This window comes from Oncorhynchus tshawytscha, linkage group LG13, assembly GCF_018296145.1.
Source record: "Oncorhynchus tshawytscha isolate Ot180627B linkage group LG13, Otsh_v2.0, whole genome shotgun sequence".
Lineage (NCBI taxonomy): Eukaryota > Metazoa > Chordata > Actinopteri > Salmoniformes > Salmonidae > Oncorhynchus > Oncorhynchus tshawytscha.
Window position 1 is genome coordinate 9,230,442 of NC_056441.1, and position 25,371 is coordinate 9,255,812.

Consider the following 25,371-nt stretch of genomic DNA (forward strand, 5'->3'; position numbering starts at 1 on the left):
TCTTTATATATTGGCCCACTGGGACCGACCATTAACCTCTTTATATACTGGCCCACTGGGACCTACCATTAACCTCTTTACATACTGGCCCACTGGGACCTGCCATTAACCTCTTTATATACTGGGACCTACCATTAACCTCTTTATATACTGGGACCTACCATTAACCTCTTTATAAAACACAGAGGCAGGCATGCACACACACACACACACACACACACACACACACACATGCACATAGACACACACACACACACACACACTGCTTTAGTGTGTGAGAAGTGCTGAGGCTCTACCTTCCTTTCCTCCCCACCTGATGTTGTTCCTCTCCCCACCTGATGCTGTTCCTCTCCCCACCTGATGCTGTTCCTCTCCCCACCTGATGCTGTTCCTCTCCCCACCTGATGCTGTTCCTTCCCCACCTGATGCTGTTCCTCTCCCCACCTGATGCTGTTCCTTTCCCCACCTGATGCTGTTCCTTTCCTCCACACTGCCTTCTGTTCCTCTCCCCACCTGATGCTGTTCCTCTCCCCACCTGATGCTGTTCCTCTCCCCACCTGATGCTGTTCCTCTCCCCACCTGATGCTGGTCCTCTCCCCACCTGATGCTGTTCCTTTCCTCCACACTGCCTTCTGTTCCTCTCCCCACCTGATGCTGTTCCTCTCCCCACCTGATGCTGTTCCTCTCCTCCACCTGCCTGCTGTTCCTCTCCCCACCTGATGCTGTTCCCTCCCCACCTGATGCTGTTCCTCTCCCCACCTGATGCTGTTCCTCTCCCCACCTGATGCTGTTCCTCTCCCCACCTGATGCTGTTCCTTTCCTCCACACTGCCTTCTGTTCCTCTCCCCACCTGATGCTGTTCCTCTCCCCACCTGATGCTGTTCCTCTCCCCACCTGATGCTGTTCCTCTCCCCACCTGATGCTGGTCCTCTCCCCACCTGATGCTGTTCCTTTCCTCCACACTGCCTTCTGTTCCTCTCCCCACCTGATGCTGTTCCTCTCCCCACCTGATGCTGTTCCTTTCCTCCACACTGCCTTCTGTTCCTCTCCCCACCTGATGCTGTTCCTCTCCCCACCTGATGCTGTTCCTCTCCTCCACCTGCCTGCTGTTCCTCTCCCCACCTGATGCTGTTCCTCTCCCCACCTGATGCTGTTCCTTTCCTCCACACTGCCTGCTGTTCCTCTCCCCACCTGATGCTGTTCCTTCCTCCACACTGCCTGCTGTTCCTCTCCCCACCTGATGCTGTTCCTTTCCTCCACACTGCCTGCTGTTCCTCTCCCCACCTGATGCTGTTCCTTTCCTCCACACTGCCTGCTGTTCCTCTCCCCACCTGATGCTGTTCCTTTCCTCCACACTGCCTGCTGTTCCTCTCCCCACCTGATGCTGTTCCTCTCCCCACCTGATGCTGTTCCTCTCCCCACCTGATGCTGTTCCTTTCCTCCACACTGCCTTCTGTTCCTCTCCCCACCTGATGCTGTTCCTCTCCCCACCTGATGCTGTTCCTTTCCTCCACACTGCCTGCTGTTCCTCTCCCCACCTGAGACTTCCATTTGGATTAAAAATGAAACAAAGTGAAAGTCTATATTGACGACCCTATACACTACACACACACACAGGAGAATTCAGGGCTGCATTCAAAAATAGCACCATAATACCTACGTAGTGCACTTATTTTGATCAGAGCCCTATGGGCACTACATAGGGAATAGGGTACCATTTGGGATGTACGCCAAGTAAACAGAGATGCAAAGTAACAAACTCAGTGGGAGAGCTGATTCCACTTCCTGATGACAGTGCAGGCTGGAGCTGATATCTTCCTATGTTCATACAAGCATGATAATACTGATTAAAGCCAGACTTGTAGAAGGTATATGTGGTGTTGTCACAACACAGGAACCTGTGTCTGTTAGCAACAACAACAACAACTAGCAAGCTAAATATATAGCCATGTGAATCCTCCACCTTAAGCTGCTAGGTTTTTTTTATATTGCTTTTGTGTTGAGGTTCTTGACAAGTAAATAACCACCTCTCAAAAGAAGTGCATCCATATTTATTGTACCTTTTAAAACCACTTCATTTCATTTCCCATGAGGCAACAGTTCAAATGGATTCCTTTAACCCCTGATCAGTTATGTCATGGAGATAGCACATAATGGACATCCCATTCGTTCCCTCGTTAGAGGATTCTCACGCCTCTGACTGTCACGTTCTGACCTTAGTTCTCTGGTTTTGTCTTTGTTTTAGTATGGTCGGGGCGTGAGTTGGGGTGGGTTTGTCTATGTTCCTTTTTCTATGTTGTGTTTCGCCTTTGGCCTGGTATGGTTCTCAATCAGAGGCAGATGTCTATCGTTGTCTCTGATTGAGAATCATATTTAGGTAGCCTTTTCCCAGTGTTTTGTGGGTGTTTATTTCTCCGTTTCAGTGTTTGCACCATTCGGGACTGTTTCGGGTTTTCATTTTGATTCTCTTGTTCTTTTGTCTTTTGTTTTTCCATGAAATTACATTATGGATACCTACCACGCTGCATTTTGGTCCTCCGAACCTTCCTACTCCTCCTCCTCAGAGGAGGAAGATACCCGTGACACTGTCCGTATTGCACAGAGGGGCATTTTGGGATTGTGTTATATCACTTCGTCGCTCGTCAAGTCCGATAAAAATAAAATCCTGTTTATATCCTGAAGAGCAGATTAGGTGGATCTGCTGATTGGAACTACAAGCAAACCCAGTTACCATGCCGACATGCCACAAGGTTCTATGAGAACCAATCAATCAAATGTATTTATAAAGCCCTTTTTACATGAGCCGATGTCTCAAAGTGCTGTACAGAAACCCAGCCTAAAACCCCAAACAGCAAGCAATGCGAAGTACAATCTTTCTTCTTAGTCGATAAACTTTAATCCTGTATTTCAGACAGCCTCAGTGTTTGACTGAGCTTTCACCTTGTGTCTGAGGACAAAGTCAGAGAGGTGTGAGGTAGCACCTGTTCTGAAGCATGATGCTGTGGTTTCACTACATTAAAATATGTGTGTCACGCCCTGGTCTTAGTATTTTGTGTTTTCTTTATTTATTTGGTCAGGCCAGGGTGTGACATGGGTTATTTTGTGTTGTGTTTATGTATGGGGGTTTTTCGTAGGTTTTGGGATTGTGGCTTAGTGGGGTGTTCTATAGCAAAGTCTATGGTTGCCTGAGGCGGTTCTCAATCAGAAGCAGGTGATTCTCGTTGTCTCTGATTGGGAACCATATTTAGGCAGCCATATTCTTTGAGTGTTTCGTGGGTGACTGTTCCTGTCTCTGTGTTAGTTGTCACCAGACAGGCTGTATAGGTTTTCACGGTCCGTTTGTTGTTTTGTGTTGTTCGTATTCATCGTCATTAAAGATGTCTCGATTTAACCACGCGGCATTTTGGTCCGACTCTCGTTCGACGGAGGAAAACCATAACAATATGTTTGAAAGGGGAGATATCTAGTCAGTTGTACAACTGAATGCCTTCAAGTGAGATGTGTCAACCACATTTAACCCAACCCCTCTGAATCAGAGGGAGGAGGGGGCTTAATTGACATCCACGTCTTTGGCATCTGAGGAACAGTGGGTTAACTGCCTTATTCAGGGACAGAACGACAGATTGTTACCTTGTCAGCTCGGGGATTCGATCTAGCAACCTTTACGGTTATTGGCCCAACGCTCTAACCACTAGGCTGGGACCCAATTGCCTTTATAGTGCCCTGTGTTAAACAGGGTCGTGCACTATAACAAGGAATAGGGTGCCATGTAGCGTTTGACTGATAGGTTTGCAAAATGCTGGTAAGCAAAGAAAATGTGGAATCCTCCAACTAGGATTTCTGGAAAACCTGGGGATTTGGGGAAAGTTACCGAAATTGTGCAACATTCACCTTGAATATGAGGTCAACGGCTGAGAAGCGACAGCACCTGGTTTCTCTAAAGATAGAGAGAGAGAGACAGAGAGAGCAACCTGCTGGCCTGGGCTACAGACCGCTCAAAAGACTGATTGCTTCTGCATTAACTTCATTCAAGAATTCGATTTGCGATGGCATGGCTGTTCAAATAAAGCACAGAGGCAGGGGTGAACTAAAATGGATCTGCTCTCTTCCTGCCAAAGTCAATCTCACCTGGAAGGACTTTCAAAAACAAACAGAGTTGCTGTAGCTTCCTCTAGATACTCAGGACTCCTCTCCACTTCAGGGGACAGAAGGACAGAGTTAATGCCAAACTCTACTGTGGTGTGTTAACTCTACTGTGGTGTGTGTGTGTTGACTCTACTGTGATGTGTGTGTGTGTGTTGACTCCACTGTGGTGTGTGTGTGTGTGTGTGTGTGTGTGTGTGTGTGTGTGTGTGTGTGTGTGTGTGTGTGTGTGTGTGTTGACTCCACTGTGATGTGTGTGTGTGTGTGTGTGTGTGTGTGTTGACTCCACTGAGGTGTGGCCTATTACCTGCTGGTAACCAGACTCACAGATTGGATACACGTGGCTCCATGATGTGTCATCATCACTGAACCTACATCCCAAATGGCACCCTATTCCCTACATAGTGCACTACTTTAGACCAGGGAATATGGTGCCGTAGGGAATACGGTGCCGTTTGGGACGCAGGCCCTCATCACACCGGGATGGCTGGGGGGAAAAAAGCCTCAGTTTTTCTGTGTTAACTGCTGTCACCACAGCTTCCACATATACGCACAATCAGTTACTGTAGATTTCATACGGACCAACCCATTTCGTGCCAATTCTTACGGCTCGCTGTCAAATCTGTCTACAGTCATCAAAACAGACAGTTGAGACCATTTCAGTTGGAATTTATAAAGATATGAAGTGTATGGAATGAACACATGCACTATGTTTGCTTCAATGATACACGTTTGATGTCTGTTAATCCGATGTCTAGCAAAGGAAGTGCTTTTTCCTCCTCCCTGACACACCAGACTAGTCATCTGGAATCATCATCTCTTATGGAACACGTCAACACAATCTTCCCCTCTATCGTGATATTTTTTTAAAATTCGGTATGAAGAACAAGGCTTGCCAAAAGCACCATGTTCCCTATATATAAATGTGAACCCCAGTTAGTGCAGCTGCTGATGAGGATCCTCATAAATACCAAATATTGCACCATTGTTTTAATGCGCTCTGATCAAAAGTAGTGCACTTCATAGGGAATAGGGTGCTATAGTAGTGTACTAAATAGGGAATAGGGTGCTATAGTAGTGTACTAAATAGGGAATAGGGTGCTATAGTAGTGTACTAAATAGGGAATAGGGTGCCATTTGGGATGTTAACTAATGTTGTCTAAGTACCACTATAACTCCCCTAGAAATCCTGGTTCAAGCCCAGGCTGTGTCGCAGCCGTCGTCCGGTGTTAGGGAAGGGTTTGGCCCAGCGTCTTCCGGGTTAGGGAAGGGTTTGGCCCAGCGTCTTCCGGGTTAGGGAAGGGTTTGGCCCAGTGTCTTCCGGGTTAGGGAGGGGTTTGGCCCAGCGTCTTCCGGGTTAGGGAGGGTTTGGCCCAGCGTCGTCCGGGTTAGGGGAGGGTTTGGCCCAGCGTCGGACGGGTTAGGGAGGGTTTGGCCCAGCGTCGTCCGGGTTAGGGGAGGGTTTGGCCCAGCGTCGTCCGGGTTAGGGGAGGGTTTGGCCCAGCGTCGTCCGGGTTAGGGGAGGGTTTGGCCCAGCGTCGTCCGGTGTTAGTGAAAGGTTTGGTCCAGCGTCTTCCGGTGTTAGTGAAGGGATTGGCCCAGCGTCTTCCGGTGTTAGGGAAGGGTTTGGCCCGGCAGGGATGTTCTTGTCTCATCGCGCTCTAGCGACTCCTATAGCGGGCCCGGGCACAGTGCACGCTGACACAGTCGCCAGGTGTACGGTGTTTCCTACGACACATTGGTGCGGTTGGCTTCCGGGTTAAACGGGCATTGTGTCACGAAACAGTGCGGCTTGGTAGGGTCGTGTTTCGGAGGACGCACAGCTCTCGACCTTCGGCTTTCCTGAGTCCATACGGGAGATGCAGCGATGAGACAAGACTGTAACTACCAATTGTTGTTTTTTTATAATAAAGAAAAAAATATGGAAAATTATTAAAATACCTGAAAAAATTACCTCGACTAACCTGTTGTCATGTTGGGGCGGCAGGGTAGCCTAGTGGTTAGAGCGTTGGACTAGTAACCGGAAGGTTGTGAGTTCAAACCCCTGAGCTGACAAGGTACAAATCTGTCGTTCTGCCCATGAACAGGCAGTTAACCTACTGTTCCTAGGCCGTCATTGAAAATAAGAATATGTTCTTAACTGACTTGCCTTGTTAAATAAAGGTAAAAAAAATATATATATTTTTTAAATGTTCGTCATAACGAGGAGACCAAGGCGCAGCGTGATATGAATACATTCCTCTTTAATGAAAGAGAACACTGGACAAACTATACAAAACGAACGTGACGCGCTATATATATATATATAAACGAGTGCTGACATGCAACTAACCATAGACAATAACCCACAAAACCAACATGGAAAAATGGCAACCTAAATAGGATCCCCAATCAGAGACAACGACAAACAGCTGCCTCTGATTGGGAACCAATTCAGGCCACAATAGACCTACATTACCTAGACAAACCAAAACCCCATAGATGTACAAAAAACCCTAGACAAGACAAAAACACACATATACCACCCTCGTCACACCCTGACCTAACCAAAACAATAAAGAAAACAAAGGTCAGGGCGTGACACCTGTATCCCCGTTGACTCGGTACGGGTACCCCCGTTATTTTATTGTGATACTTAAAAAAATATATATTTTAAGATGTTACTTTAGTTTATTTGGTAAATATTTTCTTAACTCTTTCTTGAACTGCACTGTTGGTTAAGGGCTTGTAAGTAAGCATTTCACAGTAAGGTCTACACTGTTGGTTAAGGGCTTGTAAAGTAAGCATTTCACAGTAAGGTCTACACTGTTGGTTAAGGGCTTGTAAGTAAGCATTTCACAGTAAGGTCTACACTGTTGGTTCAGGGCTTGTAAGTAAGCATTTCACTGTAAGGTCTACACTGTTGGTTAAGGGCTTGTAAAGTAAGCATTTCACAGTAAGGTCTACACTGTTGGTTAAGGGCTTGTAAGTAAGCATTTCACAGTAAGGTCTACACTGTTGGTTAAGGGCTTGTAAAGTAAGCATTTCACAGTAAGGTCTACACTTGTTGTATCCGGCACATGTGACATGGATTTGATTAGATTTTATTGCATCATCTGTTGCTACTTGCTGCCCAATGAATTAACATAACCACACTGAATGAATTAACATGACCGCACAGAATGAATTAACATAACCACACCCAATGGATTAACATAACCACACTGAATGAGTTAACATAACCACACCGAATGAATCAACATAACCACACGGAATGAATTAACATAACCACACCCAATGGATTAACATAACCACACTGAATGAATTAACATAACCACAAGGAATGAATTAACATAACCACACGGAATGAATTAACATAACCACACCGAATTAATTAACATAACCACACCGAATTAATTAACATAACCACACCGAATGAATTAACATAACCACACTGAATTAATTAACATAACCCCCCGAATTAATTAACATAACCACACCGAATTAATTAACATAACCACACCGACTGAATTAACATAACCACACTGAATTAATTTACATAACCACACTGAATTAATTAACATAACTACACCGAATTAATTAACATAACCCCCCGAATGAATTAACATAACTACACTGAATGAATTAACATAACCACACCGAATGGAACTCTAATACAACAGCTTGAACAAAGCTTGAAATGGTGTTTGTTTGTGTCACACCCTGGCCTTAGTTATCTTTGTTTTCTTTATTATCTTGGTTAGGTCAGTGTGGGACATGGGGGATTTATGTGTTTGGGCTGGTCTAGGGGTTTTTGTGTGTTTATGGGGCTGTGTCCTTTCTAGGTAGTTTGTAGGTCTACGGTTGCCTAGATTGGTTCTCAATTAGAGGCAGCTGTCTATCGTTGTCTCTGATTGGGAACCGTATTTAGGCAGCCATATTCTGTGGGTACTTTGTGGGTGGTTGTCTTCTGTCTTTGTGTTTAAGCACCAGATAGGACTGTTTCGGTTTTCACATTTGTTGTTTTTGTATTTTGTAGTGTTCTCGTTTATCGTCTATATGAAAGATGTTGACCACTAACCACGCTGCATTTTGGTCCTCCGATCCTTCAGCGGAAGAAAGCCCTTACAGTTTGCTTCATGCTTACTCTCCTTAAATACAGGAGTCAATGACCATGTAGGGGAAGTATGTTGAAATGAAAAAGAACCACATTCTGTTCCAGAACGGTGTTTAGAGAAATCACGTGGTGTAATCAGGCTTTAATACGGAGCCCAAGTAAAATACATCGACCGCGTTTAGTTACAGAACTATGTTTAGAGAAATCAAACTGCCCAATGTGGTATAGTCAGAACAATGTGGTCTAGGCTATTTATTTTTGTCCTTCTTTCTTGTAAATCAAAGTGAAGAAACAGTGTATTGAAATGTGTCTTTGTCAGTGATATGGTTGTTGTGCGCCTTCCTCAGCCCTCCTCGGCCCTGGGGATATATATGAGCATGATCTTGCTAGTTACAGAAATGTACATCATCAGTCATGTTGGCTTGAGTTAAATAACCTCCTGTTCCTTCAATATTCTGATTCAAACGTCTCCTGTTCCCAGTGTCTCGGCTTAATTTGCTTCCGCAAAGCCTTTAATCAGCCCACTTTGCCTTTGTGTGAAATCACTCTAGATAATCATGACATGCGTTTGCTGAATCACTCAGATTAGTGCGAGTGTTTCCTACTATCAGAACTCTCTGTGTCTCTACTTCCTACAACTGCCGTATCTTCATGCTTCCTTCTTTAGAAACGAAGTTCAGAAAATAACTTGTGTCTTTTCTTCATGAAATATGTGTATCAAGAGATCCTGAGGTTCTGAGGTCAGGTTCTTCTCCTTCCATCTGTTACGCTGTGACTCGGATCAGAACACCGTCCGAAGCCTCTGGACCTAAATGACTGAGGCTTTGAGGGGATCCTCGCTGTTGTTTCTCATTTATTTGCAGACGTGTTGTTGACTAATAGGGATATAAAGCAGCCTAACTGCGAAACACGACTCCATGGAAGACTAAATTCTCATTGTTGGCCCTTAAATCTCTCTGGAAGTTAATCCATTCAAAACAAGCAGAAGAAAACTGCATATATTGTCTGTGAAGTGACTTTATAATTTCCCGCACAAAAGGCTTATAGAAAAGTTGTTCATTTTGCAAAAACTTTCCACATCTGAAGGTATATCCATAATTTTTTTCTCTAGAGAAATAACAAATTCCAGAGCTCGGAGTTGAGTTGACATTTCGTCTGCTTGCACGGCATCAACCGCAGCAGTGGCTGTGTACATCGTGCCCATGTACGAAGTAAGACAGTGCCATCGGGTGCACAGATTTAAACGTGTAAACTAGATGTATAAAAACATGGTGGATTGGAGGTGGAGGGAGGGAGGGGCTTATCTGGACCCTCACAGTGAGCAGAGAGTTGGGAGCTGGGCGGAGGCTAGGAAAGGGGGGCTTATCTGGACCCTCACAGTGAGCAGAGATGACACCGCAGAGAGTTGGGAGCTGGGCGGAGGCTAGGAAAGGGGGGCTTATCTGGACCCTCACAGTGAGCAGAGATGACACCGCAGAGAGTTGGGAGCTGGGCGGAGGCTAGGAAAGGGGGGCTTATCTGGACCCTCACAGTGAGCAGAGATGACACCGCAGAGAGTTGGGAGCTGGGCGGAGGCTAGGAAAGGGGGGGGGCTTATCTGGACCCTCACAGTGAGCAGATGAGCAGAGAGTTGGGAGCTGGGCGGAGGCTAGGAAAGGGGGGCTTATCTGGACCCTCACAGTGAGCAGAGATGACATCGCAGAGAGTTGGGAGCTGCGGGGCGGAGGCTAGGAAAGGGGGGCTTATCTGGACCCTCACAGTGAGCAGAGATGACACCGCAGAGAGTTGGGAGCTGGGCGGAGGCTAGGAAAGGGGGGCTTATCTGGACCCTCACAGTGAGCAGAGATGACACCGCAGAGAGTTGGGAGCTGGGCGGAGGCTAGGAAAGGGGAGGGGGGCTTATCTGGACCCTCACAGTGAGCAGAGATGACACCGCAGAGAGTTGGGAGCTGGGCGGAGGCTAGGAAAGGGGAGGGGGCTTATCTGGACCCTCACAGTGAGCAGAGATGACACCGCAGAGAGTTGGGAGCTGGGCGGAGGCTAGGAAAGGGGGGCTTATCTGGACCCTCACAGTGAGCAGAGATGACACCGCAGAGAGTTGGGAGCTGGGCGGAGGCTAGGAAAGGGGGGCTTATCTGGACCCTCACAGTGAGCAGAGATGACACCGCAGAGAGTTGGGAGCTGGGCGGAGGCTAGGAAAGGGGGTGGGGTTATCTGGACCCTCACAGTGAGCAGAGATGACACCGCAGAGAGTTGGGAGCTGGGTGGAGGCTAGGAAAGGGGGGCTTATCTGGACCCTCACAGTGAGCAGAGATGACACCGCAGAGAGTTGGGAGCTGGGCGGAGGCTAGGAAAGGGGGGGGCTTATCTGGACCCTCACAGTGAGCAGAGATGACACTGCAGAGAGTTGGGAGCTGGGCGGAGGCTAGGAAAGGGGGGGATCGGGACGGGTGTGTTGGTGGATTACTAAATCATCAGAGAGAGAGAGAGAGAGGCAGTTCTCCAAGCGTATGCTTTCCAGACGTCCATTTTCTCTCATGATACCCCTTCCTCTAATGCTTTGTTGAGGCAAACCCTTTCCTTTCAGTTAGGACAGCGGATTGAAAACACCCCGGGGCGCTCTGCAGCCAAGCTTGTTATCAAGCATTTAAATGCTACTTTTCAATGAATGCACGCATAAAAGAGAAATGTTCTCTGTTTGTAGATGTTGTTGTTGTTATTTTGGGGGGGGTGGTGGCACCACACCAAACACATAGGCCCATAGTACTGACGTCACCAAGTGGCAGTATCTGGCCAGACAGAAAGTTCTGGAGCCAAGTATAGTGCCTGAACAGCTGGTAGTGTCAATTCTCCCAAGTCTCAAATATCCCTAATTTTACACTGTCCAATGCTATGTCTTTGAATGTGTCCTCTACCGCCAAGGTAAGGATGATGCTGGTATACACTGAGTATACAGTTTATAACCTTTATTTATTTAACCTTTATTTAACTAGACAAGTCCGTTAAGAACAAATTATTATTTACGACCTACAAAGGCCTCCTGCGGGGACGAGGGCCTAGGATTACAAATATAAATACAGGACAAAACACACATCACGACAAGAGAGACACCACAACACTACATAAAGAGAGACCTAAGACAACAACACAGCATGGCACCAACACAACTTGACAACACAGGATGGTAGCAACACAACATGGCAGTAGCACAAAACATGGTACAACATTATTGGACACAGACAACAGCACAAAGGACAAGAAGGTAGAGACAACAATACATCACACAAAGCAGACACAACTGTCAGTAAGAGTGTCCATTATTGAGTCTTTTAATAAAAAGATACAAGTGTCCAGTTAGAGTGTTTTTTTGCAGCTCGTTCCAGTCTCTAGCTGCAGTGAACTGAAAAGAGGAGCGACCCAGGGATGTGTGTGCTTTGGGGACCTTTAACAGAATTTGACTGGCAGAACAGGTGTTGTATGATGAGGGCTGTAGTAGGTATCTCAGATAGGGGGGAGTGAGGACTAAGGGTTTTTATAAATAAGCATCAACCAGTGGGTCTTGCGACGGGTATACCGAGATGACCAGTTTACAGAGGATTATAGGGTGCAGTGATGTGTCCTATAAGGAGCATTGGTGGCAAATCTGATGGCCGAATGGTAAAGAACATCTAGCCGCTCAAGAGCACCATTACCTGCCAATCTATAAATTACGTCTCCGTAATCTAGCATGGGTAGGATGGTCATCTGAATCAGGGTTAGTTTGGCAGCTGGGGTGAAAGAGGAGTGATTACTATAGATTACCAAGTCTAGATGTAACCTTGGCCTGCAGCTTTGGTATGTGCTGAGAGAAGGACAGTGTACCGTCTCTAGCAATACTCCCAAGTACTTGTATGAGTTGACTACCTCAAGCTTTAAACCCTCAGAGGTAGTAGTCACACCGGTGGTTCTTCTTGCCAAACCACATGACCTTTGTTTTGGAGGTGTTCAGAATAAGGTTAAGGGTAGAGAAAGCTTGTTGGAAACTAAGAAAGCTTTGTTGTAGAGCATTTAACACAAAATTCGGGGAGGGGCCAGCTGAGTATAAGACTGTATCATCTGCATATAAATGGATGAGAGAGCGTCCTACTGCCTGAGCTATGTTGTTGATGTAAACTGAGAAGAGCGTGGGGCCTAGGATTGAGCCTTGGGGTACTCCCTTGGTGACAGGCAGTGGCTGAGACAGCAGATGTTCTGACTTTATACACTCTTTGAGAGAGGTAGTTAGCAAACCAGGCCAAAGACCCCTCAGAGACACCAATACTCCTTAGCCAGCCCACAAGAATAAAATGGTCTACCATATCAAAAGCTTTGGCCAAGTCAATAAAAATAGCAGCACAACATTGCTTTGACATCATTGAGGACCTTTAAGGTTGCAGTGATAAGTCCATAACCTGAGCAGAAACCAGATAGCCTACCAGAGAGAATACTATAGACATCAAGAAAGCCAGTTAGTTGATTATTGACAAGTTTTTCCAACACTTTTGATAAAATAGCAAAATAGAAATAGGCCTATAAGGTGAAAGCTATGATCCCTTATTGATGTCACCTGTTAAATCCACTTCAATCAGTGTAGATGAAGAGGAAGAAACAGGTTAAAGAAGGATTTTTAAACCTTCAGACAATTGAGACATGGATTGTGTATGTGTTTTATTCAGAGGGTGAATGGGCAAAATATCTAAGAGCCTTTAAACGGGTTAAGGTAGAAGGTGCCAGGCGCACCGGTTTGTGTCAAGAACTGCAAAACTGCTGAGTTTTTCACACTCAATAGTTTCCCGTTTGTATCAAGAATGGTCCACCATCCAAAGGACATCCAGCCAACTTGACACAACTGTGGGAAGCATTTGAGTCAACATGGGTCAGCATCCCTGTGGAACGGTTTTGACACATTGTAGAGTCCATGACCTGATGAATTGAGGCTGTTCTGAGGGCAAAATGGGGTACTAATCAATATTAGGAAGGTGTTCTTAATATTTTGTACACTCAGTGTATAGTGCAGTTGTACAGAGATAGAGATAACACTGGCAATTGTGTTTGAAGCCAAGAGAGCACATTCCTCTCCATGTTTCAGTGAGGCTACATGAAATGACACCCAAATGACACTCCCTTTATAGTGCACTACATTTGACCAGGGCCCTACAGGGAATAGGGTGCCATTTGGGACCTACACTGAGAGTGCAGATCTTATCGTTCTCTGAAGCCCCAGTCTGTCTCTTATCGCTGTGGGAGAATGTGTCTCTAACAATCTCCTGTCACTAATGGTCCTCCTGGGATGCTTGTCCTACAAATTCTGTTTCTTTCTTTCTCTCTCTCTCTCTCTCTCTCTCTCTCTCTCTCTCTCTCTCTCTCTCTCTGTGTCTCTCTCTGCTCTCTGTGTGTGTCTCTCTCTCGCTCTCTGTGTCTCTCTCTCTCTCTCGCTCTCTGTGTCTCTCCCTCTCTCTCTCTCTCTCTCTCTCTCTCTCTCTCTCTCTCTCTCTCTCGCTCTCTGTGTCTCTCTCTCTAGCTCTCTGTGTCTCTCACTCTCTGTGTCTCTCTCTCTCACTCTCTGTGTCTCTCGCTCTCTGTGTCTCTCGCTCTCTGTGTCTCTCTCTCTCTCTCTCGCTCTCTGTGTCTCTTTCTCTCTCTCTCTCGCTCTCTGTGTCTCTTTCTCTCTCTCTCTCTCTCTCTCTCGCTCTCTGTATCTCTTTCTCTCTCTCTCTCGCTCTCTGTGTCTCTTTCTCTCTCTCTCTCTGTGTCTCTTTCTCTCTCGCTCTCTGTGTCTCTTTCTCTCTCGCTCTCTGTGTCTCTTTCTCTCTCGCTCTCTGTGTCTCTTTCTCTTTCTCTCTCTCTCTCTCTCTCTCATCATCTCCCCCTCTCTCTCATCATCTCCCCTCTCTCTTCACCTCCACCCTCTCTCTCTTCACCCCTCTCTCTCTCTTCACCCCTCTCTCTATCTCTTCACCCCCTCTCTTTACCTCCCCCTATCTCCATCTTCACCTCTCGCTTCCCCTCCTCTACCTCTCTTCACCTCCACCCTCTCTCTCTCTTCACCCGTCTCTCTCTCTTCACCTCCCCTCCCCTTTCTCTCTTTACCTCCCCTCCCTCTCTTCATCTCCCCCTCTCTCTCTCTTCATCTCCCCCTCTCTCTCTCTTCATCTCCCCCTCTCTCTCTCTTCACCTCCCCCTCTCTCTCTTCACCTCCCCTCTCTCTCTTCACCTCCCCCTCTCTCTCTTCACCTCCCCCTCTATCTTCGCCTCCACCCTCTCTCTCTCTCTCTTCACCCCTCTCTCTCTCTCTCTCTCTCTTCACCCCCTCTCTCTCTCTTCACCTCCACCCTCTCTCTCTCTCTTCACCCCTCTCTCTCTCTTCACCTCCCCTCTCTCTCTCTCTCTTCACCTCCACCCTCTCTCCCTCTCTCTCTTCACCCCTCTCTCTCTCTCTCTCTCTCTCTCTCTCTCTTCACCTCCCCTCTCTCCCCCTCTCTTCACCTCCCCCCCTCCCTCCCTCTCTCTTCACCTCCTCTCTCTCGCTTCACCTCCTCTCTCTCTCTTCACCTCCCCCTCCTCTCTCTCTTCATGTCCCCTCTCTCTCTCTTCATCTCCCCTCTCTCTCTCTTCATCACCCCCTCTCTCTCTCTTCACCGACCCCTCTATCTTCACCTCCCCCTCTCTCTCTCTTCACCTCTCCCCTCTCTCTCTTCACCTCCCCCTCTATCTTCACCTCCCCTCTCTCTCTCTCTCTCTCTCTCTTCACCCCTCTCTCTCTCTCTTCACCTCCCCTCTCTCCCCTCTCTTCACCTCCCCTCTCTCTCTTCATCTCCCCCTCTCTCTCTTCACCTCCCCCTCTCTCTCTTCACCTCCCTCTCTCTCTCTCTCTTCACCCCTCTCTCTCTGTCTTCACCTCCCCTCTCTCCCCCTCTCTTCACCTCCCCTTTCTCTCTTCACCTCCACCCTCTCTCTCTTCACCTCTCCCTCTCTCTCTTCACCTCCCCTCTATCTTCACCTCCTCTCCCCCTCCCTCTCTCTTCACCCCCTCTCTCTCTCTCTCTCTCTTCACCCCTCTCTCTCTTCACCTCCACCCTCTCTCTCTCTCTTCACCCCTCTCTCTCTCTCTTCACCTCCCCTCTCTCCCCCTCTCTTCACCTCCCTCTCTCTCTTCATCTCCCCCCTCTCTCTCTTCACCTCCCCCTCTCTCTCTCTTCACCTCCCTCTCTCTCTCTCTCTCTTCACCCCTCTCTCTCTGTCTTCACCTCCCTCTCCCCCTCTCTTCACCTCCCTTTCTCTCTTCACCTCCACCCTCTCTCTCTTCACCTCTCCCTCTCTCTCTTCACCTCCCCTCTATCTTCACCTCCTCTCCCCTCCTCTCTCTTCACCCCTCTCTCTCTCTCTCTCTTCACCTCCCCTCTCTCCCCCTCTCTTCATCTCCCCCTCTCTTCACCTCCCCTCTCTCTCTTCACCTCCCCCTCTATCTTCACCTCCACCCTCTCTCTCTCTCTTCACCCCTATCTCTCTTCACCTCCACCCTCTCTCTCTCTCTTCAGCCCTCTCTCTCTCTTCACCTCCCCTCTCTCCCCCTCTCTTAATCTCCCCTTCTCTCTCTCTTCACCTCCTCCGCTCTCTCTCTTCACCTCCCCTCTCTCGCTCTTCACCGCTCCCCTCTCTCTCTTCTCCTCCCTCTATCTTCACCTCCACACCCCTCTCTCTCTCTCTTCACCCCCTCTCTCTCTGTCTTCCGTCCCTCTCTCCCCCTCTCTTCACCTCCCCCTCTCTCTCTCTTCACCTCCCCCTCTCTCTACCTTCACCTCCCCCTCTCTCTCTCTTTGCCTCCCCCTCCCTCTCTTCATCTCCCCCTCCCTCTCTCTTCATCTCCCCCTCTCTCTCTTCACCTCCCCTCTATCTTCACCTCCACCCTCTCCCTCTCTCTCTTCACCTCCCCCTCTCTCTCTCTTCACCTCCCCATCTCTCTCTTCACCTCCCCCTCCCCCTCTCTTCACCTCCCCCTCTCTCTCTTCATCTCCCCCTCCCCTCTCTTCACCGTCTCTCTCTCTCTCTTCACCCCTCTCTCTCTTCACCTCCACCCTCTCTCTCTCTCTTCACCCCCTCTCTCTCTCTCTTCACCTCCCCTCTCTCCCCCTCTCTTCACCTCCCCTCTCTCTCTTCATCTCCCCCTCTCTCTCTCTTCACCTCCCCCCTCTCTCGCTCTTCACCTCCCTCTCTCTCTCTCTCTTCACCCCTCTCTCTCTGTCTTCACCTCCCTCTCTCCCCCCTCTCTTCACCTCCCCTTTCTCTCTTCACCTCCACCCTCTCTCTCTTCACCTCTCCCCTCTCTCTCTTCACCTCCCCTCTATCTTCACCTCCTCTCCCCCTCCCTCTCTCTTCACCCCCCCTCTCTCTCTCTTCACCTCCCTCTCTCCCCCTCTCTTCATCTCCCCCTCTCTCTCTTCACCTCCCCTCTATCTTCACCTCCACCCTCTCTCTCTCTTCACCCTCTCTCTCTTCACCTCCCACCTCTCTCTCTCTCTTCAGCCCTCTCTCTCTCTCTTCACCTCCCCTCTCTCCCCCTCTCTTCATCTCCCCTTCTCTCTCTCTTCACCTCCTCCGCTCCTCTCTTCACCTCCCCTCTCTCTCTCTCTCTTCCCCTCCACCCTCTCTCCTCTCTCTCTTCACCCCCCTCTCTCTCTCTCTCTCTTCACCTCCCCTCTCTCCCCCTCTCTTCACCTCCCCCTCCCTCCCTCTCTCTTCACCTCCTCTCTCTTCACCTCCTCTCTCTCTCTTCACCTCCCCCTCTCTCTTCCCCCTCTCTCTCTCCCCCTCTCTCTCTCCCCCTCTCTTCACCTCCTTTCTCTCTTCACCTCCACCCTCTCTCTCTTCACCTCTCCCTCTCTCTCTTCACCTCCCCCCTCTATCTTCACCTCCTCTCCCCCTCCCTCTCTCTTCACCCCTCTCTCTCTCTCTTCACCTCCCCTCTCTCCCCCTCTCTTCATCTCCCCCTCTCTCTCTTCACCTCCCCCTCTATCTTCACCTCCACCCTTTCTCTCTCTCTTCACCCCTCTCTCTCTTCACCTCCACCCTCTCTCCTTCTTCACCTCTCTCTCTCTCTTCACCTCCCCTCTCTCCCCCTCTCTTCATCTCCCCTTCTCTCTCTCTTCACCTCCTCCGCTCTCTCTCTTCACCTCCCCCTCTCTCGCTCTTCACCGCTCCCCTCTCTCTCTTCTCCTCTCCTCTATCTTCACCTCCACACCCTCTCTCTCTCTCTCTTCACCCCTCTCTCTCTTCACCTCCACCCTCTCTCACTCTCTCTCTCTCTCTCTCTCTCTCTCTTCACCCCTCTCTCTCTGTCTTCACCTCCCCTCTCTCCCCCTCTCTTCACCTCCCCTCTCTCTCTCTTCACCTCCCCTCTCTCTCTCTTCACCTCCCCCCTCTCTCTCTCTTTGCCTCCCCCTCCCTCTCTTCATCTCCCCTCCCTCTCTCTTCATCTCCCCTCTCTCTCTCTTCACCTCCCCCCTCTATCTTCACCTCCACCCTCTCTCTCTCTCTCTTCACCCCTCTCTCTCTCTTCACCTCCCCCCTCTCTCTCTTCACCTCCCCTCCCCCTCTCTTCACCTCCCCCTCTCTCTCTTCATCTCCCCCCCCCCTCTCTCTTCACCTCCCTCTCTCTCTCTCTTCACCCCTCTCTCTCTTCACCTCCACCCTCTCTCTCTCTCTTCACCCCTCTCTCTCTCTCTTCACCTCCCCTCTCTCCCCTCTCTTCACCTCCCCTCTCTCTCTTCATCTCCCCCTCTCTCTCTCTTCACCTCCCCTCTCTCTCTCTTCACCTCCCCTCTCTCTCTCTCTTCACCCCTCTCTCTCTGTCTTCACCTCCCCTCTCCCCCTCTCTTCACCTCCCCTTTCTCTCTTCACCTCCACCCTCTCTCTCTTCACCTCTCCCCTCTCTCTCTTCACCTCCCCCTCTATCTTCACCTCCTCTCCCCCTCCCTCTCTCTTCACCCCTCTCTCTCTCTCTTCACCTCCCCCTCTCCCCTCTCTTCATCTCCCCCCCTCTCTCTCTTCACCTCCCCCTCTATCTTCACCTCCACCCCTCTCTCCCTCTTCACCCCCTCTCTCTCTTCACCTCCACCCTCTCTCTCTCTCTTCCCCCTTTCTCTCTCTTCCCTCCCCTCTCTCCCCCTCTCTTCATCTCCTTCTCTCTCTCTTCACCTCCTCCCGCTCTCTCTCTTCACCTCCCCCTCTCTCGCTCTTCACGCTCCCCTCTCTCTCTTCTCCTCCCTCTCTCTTCACCTCCACACCCTCTCTCTCTCTCTCTTCACCCCTCTCTCTCTTCACCTCCCCCCTCTCTCTCTCTCTCTTCACCCCTCTCTCTCTGTCTTCACCTCCCCTCTCCCCCTCTCTTCCCCTCCCCTCTCTCTCTCTTCCTCCCCCTCTCTCTCTTCCCTCCCTCTCTTCATCTCCCCCTCCCTCTCTCTTTCCCCCCCCTCTCTCTTCACCTCCCCTCTATCTTCACCTCCACCCTCTCTCTCTCTCTCTTCACCCCTCTCTCTCTCTTCACCTCCCTCTCTCTTCACCTCCCCTCCCCCACTCTCTTCACCTCCCCCTCTCTCTCTTCACCTCCCCTCTCTCTCTCTTTGCCTCCCCCTCCCTCTCTTCATCTCCCCCTCCCTCTCTCTTCATCTCCCCTCTCTCTCTCTTCACCTCCCCCTATCTTCACCTCCCCCTCCCCCTCTCTTCACCTCCCCCTCTCTCTCTTCATCTCCTCCCCCTCTCTTCACCTCCCTCTCTCTCTCTCTTCACCTCTCCTCTCTCTCTTCACCTCCACCCTCTCTCTCTCTCTCTTCCCCTCTTTCTCTCTCTTCCTCCCCCTCCCCTCTTGTCATCTCCCCCTCTCTTGTCATCTCCCCCTCTCTCCCCCTCTCTCTCTTCTCCTCCCCCTCTCTCTCTTCACCCCCTCTCTTCACCTCCCCTCTCTCTCTTCCCCCCTCTCTCTCTTTCTCCCCCTCCCTCTTCAGCTCCCCCTCCCTCTCTTCATCCCTCTCTCTCTCTTCACCTCCCTCTCTCTCTCTCTTCACCTCTCTCTCTCTCTTCACCTCCCCCCTCTCTCTCTTCACCTCCCCTCTCTCTCTCTCTTCACCTCCCCCTCCCCCTCTCTTCACCCCCTCTCCTCTTCACCTCCCCCCTCTCTCTCTTCACCTCCCCCTCTCTCTCTCTTCCCTCTCTCTCCTCTTCACCTCCACCCTCTCTCTCTCTTCACCCCTCTCTCTCTGTCTTCACCTCCCCTCTCCCCCTCTTTCTCCCCCCTCTCTCTTCACCCTCTCTTCTTCCCCCTCTCTCTCTCTTACCTCCCCTCCCCTCTTCAGCTCCCCCCTCCCTCTCTTCATCTCCCCCTCTCTCTCTTCACCTCTCTCCCCTCTCTTCCCTCCCCTCTCCCCCTTCTTCACCTCCCCTCTCTCTCTCTTCACCTCTCCCCTCTCTCTCTCTTCACCTCCACCCTCTCTCTCTCTCTCTCTCTCTCTCTCTTCACCTCCACCCTCTCTCTCTCTTCCCCCTCTCTCTCTGTCTTCACCTCCCCTCTTCACCTCCCCCTCTCTCTTCACCCCTCTCTTCACCTCCCCCCTCTCTCTTCCCCCTCTCTCTCTTTACCTCCCCCTCCCTCTTCAGCTCCTCTCTCTCTCTTCACCTCCCCTCTCTCCCCCTCTCTTCACACCTCCCCCTCTCTCTCTCTTCACCTCCCTCTCTCTCTTCACCTCCCCCCTCTCTCTCTCTTCACCCCTCCCCCCCCCTCTCTTCACCTCCTCTCTCTCTTCCTCCCCCTCTCTCTCTTCACCTCCACCCTCTCTCTCTTCTCTCTCTACCCCTCTCTCTCTCTCTTCACCTCCACCCTCTCTCTCTTCACCCCTCTCTCTGTCTTCACCTCCCCTCTCTCCCCTCTTCACCTCCCCCTCTTTCTCTCTTCACCTCCCCCTCCCTATCTTCATCTCCCCTCCTCTCCTTCATCTCCCCCTCTCTCTCTCTTCACCTCCACCCTCTCTCTCTCTTCACCCCTCTCTCTCTCTTCATCTCCCTCTCTCTCTCTTCACCCCTCTCTTCACCTCCCCTCTCTCTCTCTTCATCTCCCCCTCTCTCTCTTCACCCCTCTCTCTCTCTTCACCTCCACCCTCTCTCTCTCTCTTCACCCCTCTCTCCTCTTCACCTCTCTCTCTGTCTTCACCTCCTATCTCCCCCTCTCTTCACCTCCCCCTCTCTCTCTTTGCCTCCCCCTCCCTCTCTTCCTCTCTCTCTCTTCACCTCCCCCTCTCTCTTCACCTCCCCCCTCTCTCTCTTTGCCTCCCCCTCTGCCTCTTCATCTCCCCCTCCCTCTCTTCATCTCCCCCCTCCCTCTCTCTTCTTCCCCTCCCTCTTCACCTCCCCCTCTTCTTCACCTCCCCTCTATCTTCACCTCCACCCTCTCTCTCTCTTCACCTCCCCATCTACTTCACCTCCACCCTCTCTCTCTCTCTCTTCACCTCCCCTCCCTCTCTTCACCTCCCCCTCTCTCTCTCTTCACCTCACCCCCTCTCTCTCTCTTCTTCTCTCTCCTTCATCTCCCCTATCTCCCCCTCTCTTCACCTCCCCCTCTCTCTCTTCACCTCCCCCTCTCCCCTCTCGCCCCCTCATCTCTTCATCTCCCCCTCTCTCTCTTCATCTCCCTCTCCCCATCTCTTCACCTCCCCCTCTCTCTGTCTTCACCTCCCCCTCTCTCTCTTCACCTCTCCCCTCCTCTCTTCACCTCCCCTCTATCTTCACCTCCCCCTCCTCTCTCTCTTCACCCCTCTCTCTCTCTTCACCTCCACCCTCTCTCTCTTCACCCCTCCTCTGTCTTCACCTCCCCTCTCTCCCCCTGTTCACCTCCCCCTCTCTTTCTCTCTTCACCTCCCCCTCCCCTCTTCATCTCCCCCTCCCTCTCCTTCATCTCCCCCTCTCTCTCTCTTCACCTCCCCTCTATCTTCACCTCCACCCCTCTCTCTCTCTCTTCACCCCTCTCTCTCTCTTCACCCCTCTCTTCACCTCCCCCTCTCTCTCTTCACCTCCCCCTCTCTCTTCTTTCACCCCCCCCTCTCTTCATCTCCCCTCTTCTCTCTCTTCACCTCCCCTCTCTCCCCTCTCTTCACCTCCCCTCTCTCTTCACCTCCCCCCTCTCTCTCTTCACCTCCCCCTCCCTCTCTTCACCTCCCCCTCTCTCTCTTCACCTCCCCCTCTCTCTCTTCACCTCCCCCCCCTCTATCTTCATCCCCTCCCCTCTTCTCCTCCCCCTCTCTTCACCTCCCCCTCTCTCTCTCTTCACCTCCCCCTCTCCCTCTCTCTTCACCCCTCTCTCTCTTCACCTCCCCCCCCTCTTCTCTCCCCCTCTCTTCATCTCCCCCTCTCTCTGTCTTCACCTCCTTCTCCCCCTCTCTTCACCTCCCCCTCCTCTCTCTTCACCTCCCCCTCTATCCTCTCTTATCTCCCCTCTTCTCTTCATCTCCCCTCCCCTCTCTTCTTCCCCTCTCCCTCTCTCTCTCTTCACCTCCCTCTCTTCTCTTCACCTCCCCCTCTCTCTCTCTTCACCTCCCCTCTCTCTCTTCACCTCCCCTCTCTCTCTTCACCTCCCCCTCTCTTTCACCCCTCTCTTCACCTCCCCTCCCTATCTTCATCTCCCCCTCTCTCTTCACCTCCCCTATCTCTCTCTCTTCATCTCCCCCTCTCTCTCTCTTCACCTCCCCCTCTCTTTGCCTCTTCACCTCCCTTCTCTCTCCTCTCTCTCTTCTCTCCCCCCTTCTCTTCACCCCTCTCTTCTCTCTTCACCTCCTCCTCCCCTCTCTTCACCTCCCTCTTTCTCTTCATCTCCCCTCCCCTCTCTCTCTTCACCTCCCCTCTCCTCTCTCTTCACTTTATCCACCTCTCTCTCTCTTCACCCCTCTCTTCACATCTCCCCCTCTCTCTCTTCACACCCCTCTCTTCCTCCCTCTCTCTCTTCTTCCCCTCTCTCTCTCTCTTCACCCCCCCTCCCCCTCTCTTCTTCCCCCCACCCCCCTCCCTCCCCCTCTCTTCATCTCCCCCTCTCCCTCTCTCTCTCTCTTCACCTCCCCTCTCTCCCCCTCTCTTCACCTCCCCCTCTCCTCTCTTCACCTCCCCCTCTCTCTCTTCACCTCCCCCTCTCTCTCTTCACTCTCCCCCTCCCCCCTCTCTTCACCTCCCTCTTCCTCTCTCTCTTCACCTCCCCCTCTCTCTCTCTTCACCTCCCCTCTCTCTCTCTTCACCTCCACCCCTCCTCTCTCTCTTCACCCTCTCTCTGTTCTCTTCACCCCTCTCTCTCTGTCTTCACCTCCCCTATCTCCCCCTCTCTTCACCTCCCCCTCTCTCTCTTCACCTCCCCTCTCTCTCTCTTTCTCCCCCTCTCATCTCTTCATCTCCCCCTCCCTCTCTCTTCACCTCCCCCTCTTCTCTTCACCTCTCTCCCACCTCCCCCCCTCTCTCTTCACCTCCTCCCTCTCTCTTCACCTCCCCTCCCCTCTCTCTCTCTTCACCTCCCCTCTCTCTCTTCACCTCCACCCCTCTCTCTCTCTCTTCACCTCTTCCCTCCATCCCCTCTTAAATCTCCTCCACCCTCTCTCTCTCTCTTCTTCACCTCCCCCTCTCTCTCTCTTCACCTCCCCCCTCTCTTCTCCCCTCCCTCTCTTTTCACTCTCTTCCTCCCCCTCTGTCTTCATCTCCCCTATCTCTCCCCTTCTCTTCATCTCCCCCCTCTCTCTTCACCTCCCCCTCCCCTCTCTTCATCTCCCCCCTCTCTCTCTTCACCTCCCCCTCTCTCTCTCTCTTCACCTCTCCCTCTCCCCATCTCTTCACCTCCCCTGTCTCTCTCTTCTTTGCCTCTCCTCCGCTCTCTTCATCTCCCCTCCTCTGCTCTCTTCATCTCCCCCTCCCCCCTCTCTCTCTCTTCATCTCCCCCTCTATCTTCACCTTCTCTCTTCACCTCCCCCCTCTCTCTCTCTTCACCTCCTCCCCCCCCTCTCCCCTCTCTCTTCACCCCCCTCTCTCTCTTCACCTCCCCTCTCTCTCTCTTCACCTCCCCTCTCTCTCTTCACCCCTCTCTCTCTGTCTTCACCTCCCCTCTCTCCCCCTTGTTCCCCTCCCTCTCTCACCTTCTCTCTCTCTTCACTCTTCACCCCCTCTCCCTTATCTTCACCTCCCCTCTCTTTCTCTCCCCTCCCCCTCCCCTATCTTCATCTCCCCCTCTCTCTCCTTCATCTCCCCCTCCCCTCTTCACCTCCCTCTATCTTCACCTCCACCCTGTCTCTCTCTTCACCCCCTCTCTCTCTTCATCTCCCCTCTCTCTCTCTTCACACCCCTCTCTTCACCTCCCCTCCTCTCTCTTCACCTCCCCCTCTCCCCCCTCTCTTCACCCCCTCTCTTCACCTCCCCTCTCTCTCTTCCCCCCACCCCTCTCTCTCTTCACCTCCCCCTCCTCTTCATCTCCCCCTCCCCTCTCTTCATCTCCCCTCTCTCTCTCTTCACCTCCCCTCTCCCCCCTCTTCACCTCCCCTTCTCTCTCTCTCTTCACCTCCCCCTCTCTCTCTTCACCTCCCCCTCCCCTCTCTTCCTCCCCCTCTCTCTCTTCACCTCCCCCTCTCTCTCTTCACCTCCCCCCTCCCTCTCTTCACCCTCCCCTCTCTCTCTCTTCACCCCTCTCTCTCTCTTCACCCCTCTCTCTCTGTCTTCACCTCCCCTATCTCCCCTCTCTTCACCTCCCCTCTCTCTCTCTTCACCTCCCCCTCTATCTCTCTTTGCCTCCCCCTCGCTCTCTTCATCTCCCCTCCCTCTCTCTTCATCTCCCCCTCTCTCTCTCTTCACCTCCCCCTCTATCTTCACCTCCACTCTCTCTCTCTTCACCTCCCCCTCTCTCTCTTCTCCCCCTCCCCTCTCTTCACCTCCCCCTCTCTCTCTTCACCTCCCCTCTCTCTCTTCACCTCCCCTCTCTCTCTCTTTCCACCCCCTCTCTCTCTCTTCACCCCTCTCTCTCTCTTCACCCCTCTCTCTCTGTCTTCCTCCCCTATCTCCCCCTCTCTTCACCTCCCCCCCTCTCTCTCTTCACCTCCCCTATCTCTCTTTGCCTCCCCCTCGCTCTCTTCATCTCCCCTCCCCTCTCTTCATCTCCCCCTCTCTCTCTCTTCACCTCCCCTCTATCTTCACCTCCACCCTCTCTCTCTTTACCTCCCCTCCCTCTTCATCCACCCCCTCCCTCTCTTCATCTCCCCTCTCTCTCTCTGTCTGCCTCCCTCTCTCCCCCTCTCTTCACCTCCCCCTCTCTCTCTTCTCCCCTTCTCTCTCTCTTTGCCTCCCCCTCCCTCTCTTCATCTCCCCCTCTCTCTCTCTTCACCTCCCCTCTCTTCACCTCCCCCTCTCTCTCTCTTTGCCTCCCCCTCGCCTCTTCATCTCCCCCTCCCTCTCTTCATCTCCCCCTCCCTCTCTCTTCATTTCCCCCTCTCTCTCTTCACCTCCCCTCTATCCACCTCCCCCTCTATCTTCACCTCCACCCTCTCTCTCTCTCTCTTCACCTCCCCCTCTAACTTCACCTCCACCCTCTCTCTCTCTCTCTTCACCTCCCCCCTCTCTCTCTTCACCTCCCCTCTCTCTCTCTTCACCTCCACCCTCTCTCTCTCTCTTCACCTCCCCCTCTATCTTCACCTCCCCCTCTATCTTCACCTCCACCCTCTCTCTCTCTCTCTTCACCTCCCCTCTAACTTCACCTCCACCCTCTCTCTCTCTCTTCACCTCCCCCTCTCTCTCTCTTCACCTCCCCTCTATCTTCACCTCCACCCTCTCTCTCTTTACCTCCCCCTCCCTCTTCATCACCCCCTCCCTCTCTTCATCTCCCCTCTCTCTCTGTCGTTAGCCTCCTCCCCCTCCCTCTCTTCATCTCCCCCTCTCTCTCTCTTCACCTCCCCCTCTCTTCACCTCCCCCTCTCTCTCTCTCTTTGCCTCCCCCTCCGCCTCTTCATCTCCCCCTCCCCTCTCTTCATCTCCCCCTCCCTCTCTCTTCATTTCCCCCTCTCTCTCTTCACCTCCCCCTCTATCTTCACCTCCCCCTCTATCTTCACCTCCACCCT